Source organism: Brienomyrus brachyistius, unplaced genomic scaffold, assembly GCF_023856365.1.
Source record: "Brienomyrus brachyistius isolate T26 unplaced genomic scaffold, BBRACH_0.4 scaffold138, whole genome shotgun sequence".
NCBI classification, from domain to species: domain Eukaryota; kingdom Metazoa; phylum Chordata; class Actinopteri; order Osteoglossiformes; family Mormyridae; genus Brienomyrus; species Brienomyrus brachyistius.
Window position 1 is genome coordinate 196680 of NW_026042413.1, and position 18460 is coordinate 215139.

The 18460-nt window shown below is 41.9% G+C and overlaps 2 long non-coding RNA genes across 2 annotated transcripts; both read right to left on the reverse strand.

Annotated features, from left to right (window-relative positions):
- Positions 1-2564: 2564 nt before the first annotated feature.
- Positions 2565-3630, reverse strand: LOC125727958 (uncharacterized). The gene is made up of 3 exons (XR_007388887.1): positions 3612-3630; positions 3414-3508; positions 2565-2688 (listed from the first exon to the last, which is right to left on the reverse strand). It is a non-coding gene; the product is annotated as an uncharacterized LOC125727958 (long non-coding RNA).
- Positions 3631-3661: 31 nt separating this feature from the next.
- On the reverse strand, positions 3662-17996 carry LOC125727959 (uncharacterized). The gene is made up of 3 exons (XR_007388888.1): positions 17942-17996; positions 17754-17814; positions 3662-3754 (listed from the first exon to the last, which is right to left on the reverse strand). It is a non-coding gene; the product is annotated as an uncharacterized LOC125727959 (long non-coding RNA).
- Positions 17997-18460: the final 464 nt, after the last annotated feature.

The window sequence follows — 18460 nt, forward strand, 5'->3', positions numbered from 1 at the left end:
ACATGACTGTTTAGTCAAATGTGTCTCTGGTTCTCAAGGACCAAGACCAAGGCTGAGACTGAGACTAGTACCTGCGTGACAGTGTAGGGGGTGGGATTCATGAACTCCGTCAGGTCCATCATGCACTCCCTCTCGTCTTGGGACACATGGATGGACTGGATCGGAGGGAAGCGAGGGTAGGCATCCCGGAAGTCCTTCAGCTGCAGTTTGCGCAGATTGAGACGAGAACGAGCCCGTTCCACAAACACCTGGTTGAAAAGAGTACACCGGTCACAACGTGGATGAGCACACTTCTCATTGGCTTGCTGCACTGACATTCGCAACCGTGTACGCAGTAAACAGACCCCTCATTGGTCAATCGCACTGCCAGTCACATCCAGGTATTCAATAATCAAACCCCTCATTGGTCAGCTGCACTGTCATTCACAGGCATGCATATACACCAAGCACCCTGATAGGTGTTAGTGTGGACAGACATGCTCCTTATTCAGCTGACCTCTGCAGGAACCTTAGGTCACACTCACCTTGTGTTTCAGGAGCACGATAAGCTGGGAACGCAGGATTAAGCCACAGATTTTCCCTGGCTAAGAGCACAAAATTCAGATTAGCAAAGCCCCAAAGTACATCATGTGACAAATCTCCAGGAAAACAAAATCACCCCTAGTGGGAGGGACATACCTCACAGCCATCACTCAACCCGGAGACTACAGGGAACCCGTTGTGATTGGTCGAGGTGTTGCTGAGCACATCCACAATAGTGCCCACTTTCTCCACCAGGTTGAAGCAGGTTACTGGAGAGCTCATAACCTCCCTGAATGGACAGACACACCAAACCTGAATATACAGTGAGAATGAAGCACCAATGTCTTGCTAAAGGCGTGTACTGGGCTCATTGAAGCATTAGCAGGGAAAATCCTGTAGGGGGCAATATACCTGGCAGTCAGGGAGTGGGAGGTGGCTGGGGCATCCCAGTGCAGGAAGGGCACACTCTGCAGCTTGATGTGGATGTCGTATAGCCCCTGTGGGAAAATTCGAGTCACTCAGAAGAGCTTAGGATCACATCTGCACAACATTCATAAGCTGCCACCCCTTGAAGTTTTACTTCCTCTAAGCAGATTTGCTGGCACATTGAGGAACAGAGAAGCGAAACGAGCTGTCACAGCATGATGTGCCACCTTAAGTTAGACAGCTGTGCAAAAACAACGGAAGGGTTCTCAAAATCAGTCACTGGAAGGACAGATGAAAAAAAGATGGCGTCAGACTGGTGGCTAGCTGCACCACCCACACCAAAAGCAAACATGAGACCGGAGCAGTTAACGAAACACGACTGGCCCGATTCCAAGTTCTGCACGGTCTGAAAGGCGATGAGCTCATCACTCACTGACAGGCTCACACATAATGCCAAATGGACCAACCCGCTCCAACCCGAAACGGTCAACACTGACCTCCACGAAATAATCGCCCACGATCTTCGCCGTCATCAGAACCAGCATTATGGGTAGGCCGTAGGTGACATTTCCGGTGGCTTCCACCATGATGACAGTCAGGCTGAGGGTCATCCTCACGATCCCACCTGGCAAAGACCTTTGTAAACAGACGCAAACCCGAAGCCTCATGTGCCTCCATGCACCTCTAGACGAGCTCTGAAAAGCAGGCTGACCGCGGACGGACACTCACCAAGCTGGGCGGCGGCTCCAATCAGAGCGTACTTCCCAGGGTCGGCCAAGGTCTGTCAAACGAAACGCCACAAATCATAAAACATGCTCATTCAAAAACTTCGAGGGGGCTTTACTTCCAACAAACATTATGTTAAACTACATCTATGCCGACATGACGCTGGGCGGCCCAGGAAATCGATACAGCACTAACCAATAGGGCACCTTCAAAGAGTCACGTGACTGCTTAAAGAGTAAATCTGATTGGACAACAAAGAGGAAATCAATCTAAAGCGGGTGTTGAAGGAGGCCCTCTGACTTCTAAAGGACCCCGTTCAATTTCCTTAATATATCAAAACCTGCAGCGTTTCCATTAAAGTTCTGCACAAACAAGCAAATTTGTTGACAAAGTGAAATTGCATAAAGGGTGGTTTCCATTAAGTAACATCATGGAAACAACACCTGCAATTTATGATTCCGTGCCTCAACATGGATTGAGCTTTTCATGAGATACGAGCTCTAGAACCAAGTCATCGTGTCCTACACAGCAACAAGTTCGCAAAATCGGCTTCCATTTCAGTTTTGCGAATCGCCACAAAAACCACTTCAATCAAACTGAAAGCGTTTGAGGGCTTGTCCTCCTGAAATATAATCGTACCCATTAACGGATTTTCAGTTTTGCTTCTTCAAAATGTGCAAAAAAATCAAGGTCAGTGGAAAACGTCGCCACTGTGAGGTTTCTCTCTGCTGAGGGAAGAGTTCTGCTATCGTGACGGCCCCTCCTCCGCCAGCGGACCACGCCGCCTCACCGGCTATACGGCGCTTCCCCAGGAACGGCGACCCGTCCTGATGTACCTGTATGGAATTGTGCGGCGTAATGGAGGCCAGCAAAATGCCAAAGAGCGCCCCCAGGCGGCGCCGATGAGCAGTGAGGGGATGAAGACCCCGGCGGACACAGTCAGGCCGTATGTCCAGCAGGCCAGGAAGAAGTAGGTGATGGTGAAGATTCCCAGGGTCACGGGATTGTAGGAACCTGCCGGGGGGGGGGGGGTGGTGGTGGTGGAATTCATCACCTAAGTCAGTGTTTTCCCACGTTTTTGCTAAAATGTTGATCATGTAGTTGATCCCCAAGAACGCTAATCTAGCGAAACCAGCTAGTTTTACTTGATTCACCCTTGTAATGAGGATACAGGTGTACAGAAATTATTTCATGATGAATGGCATTTTTCATATGATCATTTCCATTTTTCTACCTGGGTGTAAAGTGCAATTTGGAGCCGATCAAGACCAAGCCATGTTACTTTGGTATGTCTTTCATCCACTAGAGGGCATGGATGAACACAGTTTAGTTGCCGTTCGAACTTGCCTACGGTGGCATTCGTCAGGGCACTTGAGAAGCGCTCCTGTTCTCCCAGGCAGGGTGACAGTCCCCCCATCCCAAATGAGGGAAGCCTTGAATAATTGAGGAGGATTGTGTGTATGGGTTTAGCTGTCTGTCTGGGAAAACAATCAGCCAGAAGCGGGCCCGTAAACAAACCTACGACACGACAGAGGGTGGCAGACGAGTCTGACTGTTCAAACAGCTGCCCCGGACCTAGCCAGCCTGTCACCAATATCAAACACAGGTGTTCATTCTAAAGATGGACAACGGACTGTAATTATAATCTCTTCCAGAAGAAGGGCACAACAGGGGCGACCAATCCGGCTTCAGGTCACGACCCATCCTGCCCTGAAACACGTGCTGGAAACTCCACGGACCTGCGGGGCTGTGGAACAGGCTGCGGACACTCCTCTCCGGGGGTGTTGAAGACGATCGTGGCCATGGAATTGTACTCGCCATCAGCACAGAACAGCTGTGAGAGGGATAAGTGGAGGTTCAGGCCTGAGGACAGGATACACACCCTCTCAGCTGTTCAGCCAATGAAATCACAGAGAGCCCACCTCCAGCTGCCTTACCTGCAAGGGGTATTCCTCAGCTGATCCTCCCCCAGGGGCTGGCAGGTCGTTGGAGAAGTAGATCATAGTGAAGAACACAGTGGGCCGTCACGGCAGCAACCAGTATGGCCTCGATCACCTGCAGGCAGGGCCGGTGGATATACCTGGGGATGGGGGGGGGGGGGGGGGGGGGGGGGGGGGGGGGCATGGTGGCTCAGCTAATGATTTTGTTGTGGGACAACTTTCATTTGCATCAAACAGTGTGGGGCAGTTTCAAGGTCAGCCCCACAGTCTCGGGATATATTTATTTAATTTCAAGTGTTAAGATGCCTAAGTTTCAGACAGGCGTGACACAGTAAAAACCAAACAGGCCTCACTTACGTGCACACACACAGGCAGAGGTACGCACACACACACACACACACAGGCACACACGCACACAGAGGTACGCACACACACACACACAGGCACACATGCGCACAGAAGTACGCACACACACACACACAGGCACACACACGCACACAGGCACACGCACACAGGCACACCTGATCCTGAGGATGGTGAGCCAGTAGTTCAGGACGTTGAACAGTGCTCCCAGCAATCCACCTGCGGGGGGGAAAGAGACATGGGCCCGGCATAGAAAACCAGAAACAGAACCAGTCGTTAAGATGTAAAAGAGCAAGGTTTGGGTTTCCACAATAAGACGCTCCTCTCTCTCTCTCTCTCTCACCGAAGGCTCCCATGACGATAAACAGAGGAATCTCATACAGGTAGTACTCCGTGCTCTGAGGGGGGGGGGTAAAAAAAAAGAAAAAAAAAATCAATACCCAGAATCCTCCAGTCAAACATGCAAATGACAACATCACACTCTACAGGACTACACACATGGGGGGCACCTCTTGTTTGCCTCTTTTTTTTTTATTTAATTTTATTTTTATATATATATATATATATATATATATATATATATATATATATATATATATATATAGAGTAAATTTCTTCTATTTTCTAAAAAGTTACTGATATCTAGTTGGATGGCTAGATGAACACCGCTTCAGTTCCCAAACTTCTCCTCAGGGGCACCTCAGCCCGTTCCATGATTTTGTTAAATTTCACCAACAGCTGAATTAAAAAAAATTAAATATACTGGCTTAAAAAGTCAGTGAGAGACTGACTAGCTGTATGAGGTGTGCTGGTGGCCAAGTCAAAAAAAACCACATGGCTGCATTGGACGGTCGCTGCAAATACTAGGATGATTTTAGCAGAGGTTCTGAAATGGCGAAGTTGACACACTTTCACAGGCATAATATCATAGTTTTACACCAACACGAGGATAATCTAAATATCATTTTCTTTGCCTGCCTAAGACTTTTGCACAGTAGTGTATAATTTTTAAAAAAATGGTGAACGTGTTGTGATCCTACAGGAAGCATACAGTGGGCATCGGGGCAAACGTTTCCCAAAAACTTCAGGCACCGAAGGCGGGAAAAATTCTGCTGCGTTTTAAAAAAAATAAAATAAACAACCGTATCTGCATACCATGTAAACTGCTACAGGTGCCTCTCTTGTAACGAGAAACATCCACAACCATGGCTAACATGCCTACCTAAACCAGGAGGCCCAACTAAAACAGCGCGGGTACTCATGTCCACCGAGGTGATGACTATATTTCCAGCCCAGGGGGCCTCCCAGGAAAGTCATGCGCTGCGGGGTGGGGGCTGTGTCCAAGTCCCCCCAACAAACGTTTCATGGTTTCCTTTCCAACCCATGTGACCAGAAGGCAGGTAAAAATACATCACTGCTCATGTGACAGGGTACCGAGTCGAGCCCTTTCTGGAAATAACAGCTCATCCTTTTCTCTCTCACCCTTGTTTCCCCATAAAGTTCACAGATCAGCCCCTTCTTGAACGGCACGGACAGGAAAGACCAAAACATGTTCGGGGAACAGTGTGAACTTGGTCTCATTCTGGATTTTGGTCAAAATTATACCGTCTTCTTTCGCCTTTCCCAAACGAGGTAATGATTATAAAATGCTCTCCACTCTAAGTTGTCCAGACATCCATAAACATCACATTTTCCCCACTGACTAACGGGAGGCAGGAAACCAATGTCAGAGGGTAACGGCCGACATCTCCCAAGAGCTACTTGACTTGCGGGACAGCATACCATTGGCCAAGACAACCAGATCAATTACCGATGCCCAATATTTTTGATTTTCAAGATTCCATCTACAGACTTTTAAAAAGGACAATCTACATCACAACACCGACAGAAATGGGAAACTTACATCGTTGTCAAAGCGTCCAAAGTTGATGAGACCTGGGTTACTAAAATCTCCCGGCTTGTTGTGGTAGATACTCATGAAGAAGTTCAAGGTGAAGGTCGAGATCATGGAAGCGAAGAACTGAAAGATACGGGTCACTGAATAGTTACATTTCACCAGAGCCCCGTGGCGGGGCAAGGAGATCAGGTATGCTAATCGGAAACGTCACTCACGATTCTCCAGGTCAACATCTGGTTCCAGAAGGAGGCTCCCTCCTCCAAGCTGAAAAGGACACCACCTGCAAAACCGGAAACCATCAGAAACTGCTGCATAACTGCATTACTCACAGATCAGCTCCACTAAACTGGAAATATTCAGCAAAGGTCATACAGGGGTCTTTATTGCAAGGATAAGACTCCACTGGTGTGGACTCCATGCCTTTGTGGCATTTTTTTCCTGGAGTTATTCATCAACACAGAGCCACCTTGTACTTTCCATCCTGAAACCGAAAAATCAATGGCGGAGGCCGAAGAAGCCCAACGCTGACAGGACACTCTAATAACCTTTTTTTTTTACTCATCATAGCTTCCCTTCTTCCTTGAGGGTAACATTAGATTCTAGAGGCATGGAACTGATCTGAGATCAGAGCTTCGGGTGTGTATATGGTGTGTCGAGACTAGATGGTCAGTATGGATAACTAAGGTGCACTAAAATTGGGTGAGCAGGCAAGGCATGTCACCCAGGTTGTGTGACAATTATTTTATATATATGTATATATATATTCCATCCACCATCCCTCCTTTACGGAGAACTGCGTTATTTTTATTGTCCATTACGAAGAAAAAAAAAACTATTATATATATATATATATATATATATATATATATATATATATATATATATATAATATTATATATATATATATATATATATATATGGGGTGTATCGAGACTAGATGGTCATTATGGATAACTAAGGTGCACTAAAATTGGGTGAGCAGGCAAGGCATGTCACCCAGGTTGTGTGACAATTATTTTATATATATGTATATATATATTCCATCCACCATCCCTCTTTTATGGAGAACTGCGTTATTTTTATTGTCTATTGCAAAAAAAAAAAAAAAAAAAAACAATACATATATACATATATATTTATGGGTGTATCGAGACTAGATGGTCATTATGAATAACTAAGGTGCACTAAAATTGGGTGAGCAGGCAAGGCATGTCACCCCGGTTGTGTGACAATTATTTTATATGTATGTATATATATATTCCATCCACCATCCCTCCTTTACGGAGAACTGCGTTATTTTTATTGTCCATTGCGAAAAAAAAAAACTATATATATACATATATATTTATGGGTGTATCGAGACTAGATGGTCATTATGGATAACTAAGGTGCATTCAAATTGGGTGAGCAGGCAAGGCATGTCACCCAGGTTGTGTGACATTAATTATTTTATATATATGTATATATATATTCCATCCACCATCCCTCCTTTATGGAGAACTGCGTTATTTTTATTGTCTATTGCAAAAAAATAACACAAAAAAACTATATATATATATACACACATATATATTTATGGGTGTATCGAGACTAGTTGGTCATTATGGATAACTAAGTTGCACTAAAATTGGGTGAGCAGGCAAGGCATGTCACCCAGGTTGTGTGACAATTATTTTATATAAATGTATATATATATTCCCTCCACCACCCCTCCTTTACGGAGGACTGCTTTATTTTTAATATCCATTGCGAAAAAAAAAACACAAGAAAAAGAAAAAATATCTATATATATACATATATATATATATATATATATATATATATATATGGGTGTGTCGAGACTAGATGGTCAGTATGGATAACTAAGGTGCACTAAAATTGGGTGAGCAGGCAAGGCATGTCACCCAGGTTGTGTGACAATTATTTTATATATATGTATATATATATTCCATCCACCACCCCTCTTTTATGGAGAACTGCGTTATTTTTATTGTCTATTGCAAAAAAAAAAAAAAAAACTATATATATATATATATACATATATATTTATGGGTGTATCGAGACTAATGGTCATTATGGATAACTAAGGTGCACTAAAATTGGGTGAGCAGGCAAGGCATGTCACCCCAGTTGTGTGACAATTATTTTATATAAATGTATATATATATTCCCTCCACCACCCCTCCTTTACGGAGTACTGCTTTATTATTAATATCCATTGCGAAAAAAAAAACACAAGAAAAAGAAAAAATATCTATATATATATACAATATATATATATATATATGGGTGTGTCGAGACTAGATGGTCAGTATGGATAAATAAGGTGCACTAAAATTGGGTGAGCAGGCAAGGCATGTCACCCAGGTTGTGTGACAATTATTTTATATATATATGTATATATATATTCCATCCACCATCCCTCCTTTATGGAGAACTGCGCTATTTTTATTGTCTATTGCAAAAAAAAAACAGAAAAACTATATATATATATATATATATATATATATACATATATATTCATGGGTGTATCGAGACTAGATGGTCATTATGAATAACTAAGGTGCACTAAAAACTGGGTGAGCAGGCAAGGCATGTCACCCAGGTTGTGTGACAATTATTTTATATATATGTATATATATATTCCATCCACCATCCCTCCTTTATGGAGAACTGCGTTATTTTTATTGTCTATTGCAAAAAAATAACACAAAAAAACTATATATATACATATATACACACACACACATATATATATATATATATATATATATATATATATATATGTATATATATATATATATATATATATATATGTATATATATATATATATATATATATATATATATATATATATATATATATATATATATATATATATATATATATATATATATATATAATATATATATATATATATATATATATATATGGGTGTATCGAGACTAGAAGGTCATTATGCATAACTAAAGTGCACTAAAATTGGGTGAGCAGGCAAAGCATGTCACCCCAGTTGTGTGACAATTATTTTATATATATGTATATATATATATATATTCCCTCCACCACCCCTCCTCTACGGAGGACTGCTTTATTTTTATTTCCATTGCAAAAATAAAACATTTTAAAACACACAAAAAAAAAAAAACGAAAATAATAATAATAAAAATTATTTTGAATGTGTATTCAAATAAGTTTGAATGTGTGTGAACTATATATAAATATATATATACACATGCATATACAGAAATATATACACACACACACATATATATATATACACACACACACACACACAGACACACACTCACATAAACACATACACACACTGTGTACAGTCTTATGCAAAGGTTTGGCACCCCTTGACAAATAACATCTTTTCAATTACAAAAGCAACAATATCAGTTAATACAGTCTCTTTAGGAACTGGGGGAAAAATACACAATATTTTCAGCAAACATTGATGAATAGTTACTTTTTATGCCATAAATTGAACAAAATTACAAAATAAAAACATTATTATGGCACTCTGCAAAAGTTTGGGCACCCTACGTAATCAGTACTTAGTAACACCTCCTCTGCCAGATATCACAGCTTACAAGCGCTTCTTATAGCCAGCTGAAAGGCTTTCAGTTCTTGTACTTGGGATTTTCTCACATTCTTCCTTGCAAAAGGCTTCTAGTTCTGTAATATTCTAATATATCAAGGGCTGTATTGTCAAATAGGAGATCGGCAGCATTCTCCCACCTGAGAAAACTGTACTACAATGCCCTTGATAGTGTGTAGAAACACACTCGTCTGGCTCTAGTCCTCCTGTAACAACGCAAAAGGACTGGCAACCCTCAGGTATTTATGCGTGCGATTGTATGATAAATTCACCCTGACAGTCTCACACTTCTCTTGGTACCAACAGGTCTCATGGAATATATAAAAGGCAACTGCAACAATTATACTCGGCACTAAACATCGAGGCACGGAAATGCAGCAGAGCTTGTGTATTTCTCAGGATGCATTCTAGTAAAATGCCCGGAAAATGAGCTAAAGACATATTTCAAGGGGCACTATATAAAACCGATGGAAATTTTACTGATTAAAAAAGGAAAAGCATCGTTTGAAAAATCACAAATGTTTCTAAGATTCAATGCATCGCTTTTTGACCACATCATAGCGATGAACACATCATTGTTCCTGACAATGTCCTAATACAGAAATAAAACTTTATGTTGGTAAACTCAAAAAGCCTTCACCTGTCACACTGGCTAACGATCTCAAACGATTATAAAGCAGCATTTTGAAAAGCGCTGTTTTAAAATAACAGGTACAACACTTACCTTGTCTTCTGGCCAAATGCTTTTCACGGCTTGGCACTCCAACGGTGCTGAAAACGAAATTTGTATTTCCTCCTACCTCGTTGGCCCTTCAGTTCTTCTTTTCTCCCTTTGGATGTTTTTTTCCTTCTTCTTTGGATATTGTTTTTTATTTTTGTTTGTTTTTTTTACTTTGCATGTTTTTCCTTCTTCGGATATTATTTTTTTTGGCTTATTTTTTTAGACGATGTTTTTTTCGTCTTCTTTAAAAATTGATTTTTTTCGTCTTCTTTAAATATTGTTTTTTTTTTCATCCTTTTGATGTTGTTTTACGGAACAAGAGCCGTACAGTGCTACTCTATCAGGAGGTAGCGCCAACTGAACGCCTTGAAGCAGTACCCAGCTCTTTTATAGGGAGCGTCAACCCGAAGTCAAGTTCTAGAACGTTGCACTCACTTTTCATTGGTTTCCCAGCTATGCTGTCAGAATAATGTTTGCTGATTGGTCGAAAATTTTAAAACGTACCCGAGTACTGTAAAAAAAACTCAAGATCTTGCTACCCTACGGAGCACCCATAAGGTGATTTTTTTTATACGTTATATGCAGCTATTTGTAGCAGGCCGTAATTAGACTAATCCACCCTTTGTCAATAAAGCCAACAAGAGAACAGGTTGCCCAAAGTTTGCTCAGGTACACGCCACAGCACAACCTTAAAAACACATCCAGCACAAATCACACTAGTGAATGACACAGCAAATCACAGCAATAAAAAAGACCCCTATGGGCAATCCAGCACCCAGACTACAGGTGCCAAAAGGCCCAGCCTGCCTAATAATGAACCCAAAATATACATACAACAAAGAAAAAGACACAAACAAAAAAGAAAATAAAACTAGCCAGCTGCTCCCACTAAACCCCGCTCCCGAGGCCACTAAGCCGGCTGGCTTGATAATACACGATACAACCTCAGATAAAACATATTAAAGCAACACCAGGGAGGTTTACAACCTGATCCTTAAAATTATCGACCCGTAATTCCACCTTGAAAACCCCTAAAGAACAGTAGTTTACCCCATGACTCACTGCCCCATTCAAACAAAAAAAAAACAGGTTTTTGGGGTAACCTTTAGGTCAGCTCTTCAAAACCAGGTATGAGGACTCTTCAGCTAATCAGTCCTCTAATTAGAAATCTAATTAGGGAGTTGCAGCGAAAACCTGCATACACACCGGCCCTTTGCGGATAAGATTGTTCACCCCTGAAACAAGCAAACAGAAAGGCTGCTACACTGCAAATTCAATATGCCCCGCCGATGCTCCACCAAATCTATCAGGACCCTGCCTGTCTTTCCCGTGCCTGCTCCTTTGCCAATATGCCCTACCATCGGAACATGCACAGCCATCTCGCCCCGGCTATGCCTCCAGTCCGAACTGCAGTTCCTATACCTGCCTATAATTGCCTGGCTACAATCCATCCCCCAAAATGAAATTGATGACCCAACGATCACAGCTAAGAATTCTATCCCCAAACCACTGGTCTTCCTCCCCAACCGAACGATCATTCACTGACCGTGGTAACTTATAAGGGTTGGTATGATGACCAGTGGTGGACCTCACCGAACGTTTAACTGGTCTCTACACCTCGGGGGGGACATAACCTCCTCCATTATACGAGGCCTACTTGTGGATGCTCTATTGCGACCCCTCCCACCAGCCCTGTCCCCGTAAAATCACAGAGTCCTCATCCGATTCCATTTCTGTTGCCCCTGTGGGCAACCCAGACTCAGGAGACATTACCAGAACATCTTCCCCTGACATAACAACCCCCTGTGGTACTGGACGCAACTCTGTTCGGTGAACTTGACGGACAACCCCGTCCCCCTCCATTGGAGTTGCAGAGTAAACTGCACCCTGATCTTGGGGACACCGAACTACCATATACAAACAGGCATCCCAATGATCCTGTATTTTACCTCGAACATGGTTCCGCAAACACACCAGCTGACCTTCATCAAACCCCTAATCATTAACCAACTCATTGTGTTTCCGATTTCGTGGTGTGGCTTGTTCCTCCAACTAAGCCTTCACATACTCTTGAAGCACCTGCAAACTTTCCTGATGGTTTTGTACCCATTCCTCCAAAGGTCCACCATACTGACTGATCCCGGCAGGAGCCTGAAGATAGTGTATCGGTAATCGAGGCTCACAGCCAGACCTTAAATAAAAAGGCATCATCCAGTCATTTGGTGGGGTGTAGTATTGTAAGCTTCTCTGCTGGAGGAAGTGTGTGAAGCAAATTGTGCAAAAAAAATATTAAAGCAACACCAGGGAGGTTTACATCTAGATCCTTAAAATGATCGACCTGCAATTCCACCTTGAAAATCCAATTACCATATAAAGGATACAAGATGTAAAGATGACAAATGACATGGCACACATTTGTTGTTTAGACTGTTGTGTCAGGTTAATTGAAAGCTGAAGGATCTTAGTGTTTACTAGTCTAAGTAACAGAATGTCTAAACACTGTGCTTGCCTTTATGGGTTTTTAAGCAGAACATATAGGTATAGAAACATATTAACATTACGTTTCACGATTCACTGACTGGAGAATAGGAGAATATACACATCAATATTACTACTTAAGTTAACTAACCCTAATCCCAACCCCTATTGGCACGGAGCCCGCCAGGGTTCAGGTGAGATATAAATCTGTAATCTGTATCAATGGTTTTGCTATCCATACCCACCCTATTAATGTTAGCTTCCCAGGGTTTCTTGTTAGACAAGCTCTGTGTCTCTCTATACCCCCATTTACTGCACGACTGATTGTCCATTTATAAAGAATCAAATAGGGTGAAGATGGTTTTAGTTTACAATTACTCTGGAAGGTGACCAGATTAAAAAAAACTAAATACCATGCCTACGTGTATGTAATCTCCATCACAGTCCCCATTTTCCCCATAATCCTCGTTTTGATAGTGCCAATTTGTGTAATGTGAGTTTTTTTTTTTTTTTAAAAAACTGTTATAGAAGAACATACTGGATGCCACATGTGTACAATTACCCCTTTCTAATTAGTGGGGTCCGTTGTGTCAGCTACAGCCTTTACTAACATACACATAAGTATACAGTCTTACAGCACTTTTGTTTTCCTTTTGTATTTAATGGTTTTCCATTTAGGGGGCAGCATGGTGGTGCAGTGGTTAGCACTGTTGCCTCACACCTCTAGGGCCCGGGTTCGAGTCTCCACCTGGGTCACATGTGTGTGGAGTTTGCATGTTCTACCCATGTCATCGTGGGGTTTCCTCCGGGTACTCTGGTTTCCCCCACAGTCCAAAAACATGCTGAGGCTAATTGGAGTTGCTAAATTGCCCATAGGAGTGTATGCGTGAGTGAATAGTGTGTGAGTGTGCCCTGCGATGGGCTGGCCCGCCATCCTGAGTTGTTCCCTGTCTCGTGCCCATTGCTTCCGGGATAGGCTCCAGACCCCCCGCGATCCAGTAGGATAAGCGGTTTGGAAAATGGATGGATGGATGGACAGTTTTCCATTTGAGGAATTAGCAAAAAACTGCAGTGCATGATGGGTAGGATCTAAAGGCTGCCTAACGCCCTTAATTTGTTTGCAATTTCGCCAGGTAGGCTACCTTCTTTAAACTGCGTTTTGCTAGACTACACATTTCGAGATGTTTTATTGTAGTCTTGGTAAATATATATATATAGTTTAGCCTAACCCAGCCACTTAAGGGAGCAAGCCAGCTCAGGTAGGTGCCAGTCCCAAGCCCGGATTAATGGAGAGGGTTGGCGTCAAGAAATAAAGAGAAATAAAGACAACTAATACTCCTAGTTTGCGAGATCTGACTGCAATGGCAGCACTGCTACAAGGGTGTGGATAAATCTATACAAATATCACCTGCATGCACATTACTTCTTTTACAATAACCAACTCCTGATCCATACTGTTAGTCGTGAAAAAAAAAACTATCGTGTACATAGAGGCCCTGTGTAAAAAGATAACTGCCAAGGAAAAGATCAAAAACATTTATTTCAAGGATACAAAGTTTTTATGGTCATGTACAGTGTACAGTGCAATTCTTATTTGATTAACTTGAATGTCTCCACAGACTAGACGATTAAACAAATAAAGCAGCGCAACATTACAATAACTAATAACAAATAAACAAAGCTCACGAGTACTATTACAGTATTTATATCATTTATTTAAACTTAATTTTACCAGGTAAATTAACTACAAAGCAGTTACCACTGCTTTACCTGCTTCTCGGGAGAAATAGCAGATATACGTCATGTATGTGACTAAATTCTTAAGCCAATAAGGGCAAAGTTGTGTCGTAATGGAGGCGGATCCAGTTTGTGCAGCCGGTTAAAGACACTACGGGCATGTAAATGGAGAACGAAATTATAGTTATACCGAATCTCCTACACACAATACCAAGGTTACCAACTTTGGTCAGCTGACCGGAGTGAGACGTTCAATTCCCGTAAGATTTCTTTGCGCCAGCCTGAGAGTCTGAAAACACGTCACACCAGATGCATGAGAGATGGAAACCTGGGATATTCAGTCGAATCAGATCAAATATGATGCTAAGTTAGTACTAAGTTAAAATATGTTCCGGACTTGTAACATGCACCCATGATTTGGAACAGTCAGCAGGCTGTCTCTGGCCACGCCCCCTACACTCGGTCCGGCCCCTGGCTTTTCCTGAATTCTGATTCCTTTAGATAAACATTGACTTCATTGATATTGTTATTGATTTATCGACAGACCATCATACTTTTTAGACGTTATAATAACAACACTCTATTGATCCCCAAAGAGAGAAATTCTCTCCTTGCCTGCCCCCTCTTACTGTCCATGATACACAAGCACATATGTAGAAAAACGTCAGCTTGGAAGCCAAGGCTGGACTTAACCTACTCTATTCTGGTATTCTGTTCTCCCAAGTAAGGCATCCCAAGTTCGAATCCAACTTCCGACAAAAGTTCTTCAATCGCTACAGCACAATTTGAGCCACTGATCGGCTTTAATTGCTTTGTTTTATTTTTGCGTTTCAGGCAAAACTACATAACACTTAAAGACACTTCGGGCATGCAAATGGAGAACGAAATTATAGTTATACCGAATCTCCTACACACAATACCAAGGTTACCAACTTTGGTCAGCTGGCCGGAGTGAGACGTTCAATTCCCGTAAGATTTCTTTGCGCCAGCCTGAGAGTCTGAAAACACGTCACACCAGATGCATGAGAGATGGAAACCTGGGATATTCAGTCGAATCAGATCAAATATGATGCTAAGTTAGTACTAAGTTAAAATATGTTCCGCACTTGTAACATGCACCCATGATTTGGAACAGCAGCATACCTGTCAAGGTTTGGATTTGAAAATAAAGGAAATTTTCCGGCACCCGCCGTGAGCCATCCCACCACCGCAACCAGGCTCCAGTATCCCTTACATTTTAAGACAGGAAATATAAAATAATATAAATTATATAAAATATAATATAAATATAAATATATAAAATATATAAAATATATTTTTGGCCACAACCGGGATTCGAACCCCGGTCTCCTGTGTGAAAGGCAGCGAACTTACCACTACACTATCCAGCAACTATATAATATAATATATATATATATATATATATATATTATTATAAGGGAGATTTACGGGAAAATACTAATACGGGAGGACGGCGGGAAAGAGAAGTAAAATACGGTAGTTTCCCGGCCAAAACGGGAGACTTGACAGCTATGGTCAGCAGGCTGTCTCTGGCCACGCCCCCTACAGTCGGTCCGGCCCCTGGCTTTTCCAGCGTGTTCGCGAAAACGACTTCATTTATTTTCTTATTGATTTATCGACAGACCATCATACTTTTTAGACGTTATAATAACAACACTCTATTGATCCCCAAAGAGAGAAATTCTCTCCTTGCCTGCCCCCTCTTACTGTCCATGATACACAAGCACATATGTAGAAAAACGTCAGCTTGGAAGCCAAGGCTGGACTTAACCTACTCTATTCTGGTATTCTGTTCTCCCAAGTAAGGCGTGGGTTCGAATCCAACTTCCGACAAAAGTTCTTCAATCGCTACAGCACAATTTGAGCCACTGATCGGCTTTAATTGCTTTGTTTTATTTTTGCGTTTCAGGCAAAACTACATAACACTTAAAGACACTTCGGGCATGCAAATGGAGAACGAAATTATAGTTATACCGAATCTCCTACACACAATACCAAGGTTACCAACTTTGAGATGGAAACCTGGGATATTCAGTCGAATCAGATCAAATATGATGCTAAGTTAGTACTAAGTTAAAATATGTTCCGCACTTGTAACATGCACCCATGATTTGGAACAGCAGCATACCTGTCAAGGTTTGGATTTGAAAATAAAGGAAATTTTCCGGCACCCGCCGTGAGCCATCCCACCACCGCAACCAGGCTCCAGTATCCCTTACATTTTAAGACAGGAAATATAAAATAATATAAATTATATAAAATATAATATAAATATAAATATATAAAATATATAAAATATAAAATAACCATTTGTCATTTATTTTCTATTAATTTTTCATGTTCACTCATGCGGCTCTGTCATTCACTAATGACTTGGATTTTTCATGCCGACTGACATCGTTCCTTCCCCGTGGGAGACAAATCTTACAGAACGCGTGACCCATCCTGCTCCTCTTCAGGAAAGTAAATTCGTCATCTTCGTCATCACCCCTTAAAACAATTACTGAAGCGAGACGGCGCACGCGTTACGGCGACAGATTTAAATTGTGAGTGCACTATATCTCGTCGCAAATGGTGCTTAACCACGGCGGGTCTCAAGCACAGGAGACTCCCAATTTCTAAATGACACACACTTGGCTCACAGCGCAAAGTTGTGTTAAACTTGCTTTGTCTAAAGCAGGCACACACATACGAGTATGATCCTGATAGGTAACTAAGCTATCGGTCTTATGTCCAAGCGCAACATAATTTAGGTTAGAACCTCATAACAAGTATTCCCGTTCGCTAATAGAGAGATCTCTCCCAGGATATATAGAAACGGAGACACTCGTCCGAATTGAACCTGGAAACAAAGCGCTACATCTGAGAATCTCGTCAGACATAGGGTTAAAGTTTACTGCAGTTTAATACGAAAGAACTACAATGAAATCACCGAAAATAAAACAAAATAATATAACTACTAATAATAGAAATAAGCTAATGATTTTGTTGTGGGACAACTTTCATTTGCATCAAACCAGTGTGGGGCAGTTTCAAGGTCAGCCCCACAGTCTCGGGATATATTTATTTAATTATTTAATTTCAAGTGTTAAGATGCCTAAGTTTCAGACAGGCGTGACACAGTAAAAACCAAACAGGCCTCACTTACGTGCACACACACAGGCAGAGGTACGCACACACACACACACACACAGGCACACACGCACACAGAGGTACGCACACACACACACACAGGCACACATGCGCACAGAAGTACGCACACACACACACACACAGGCACACACACGCACACAGGCACACGCACACAGGCACACCTGATCCTGAGGATGGTGAGCCAGTAGTTCAGGACGTTGAACAGTGCTCCCAGCAATCCACCTGCGGGGGGGAAAGAGACATGGGCCCGGCATGAGAAAACCAGAAACAGAACCAGTCCGTTAAGATGTAAAAGAGCAAGGTTTGGGTTTCCACAATAAGACGCTCCCTCTCTCTCTCTCTCTCTCACCGAAGGCTCCCATGACGATAAACAGAGGAATCTCATACAGGTAGTACTCCGTGCTCTGAGGGGGGGGGGGTAAAAAAAAAGAAAAAAAAATCAATACCCAGAATCCTCCAGTCAAACATGCAAATGACAACATCACACTCTACAGGACTACACACATGGGGGCACCTCTTGTTTGCCTCTTTTTTTTTTATTTAATTTTATTTTTATATATATATATATATATATATATATATATATATATATATATATATAGAGTAATTTCTTCTATTTTCTAAAAAGTTACTGATATCTAGTTGGATGGCTAGATGAACACCGCTTCAGTTCCCAAACTTCTCCTCAGGGGCACCTCAGCCGTTCCATGATTTTGTTAAATTTCACCAACAGCTGAATTAAAAAAAATTAAATATACTGGCTTAAAAAGTCAGTGAGAGACTGACTAGCTGTATGAGGTGTGCTGGTGGCCAAGTCAAAAAAAACACATGGCTGCATTGGACGGTCGCTGCAAATACTAGGATGATT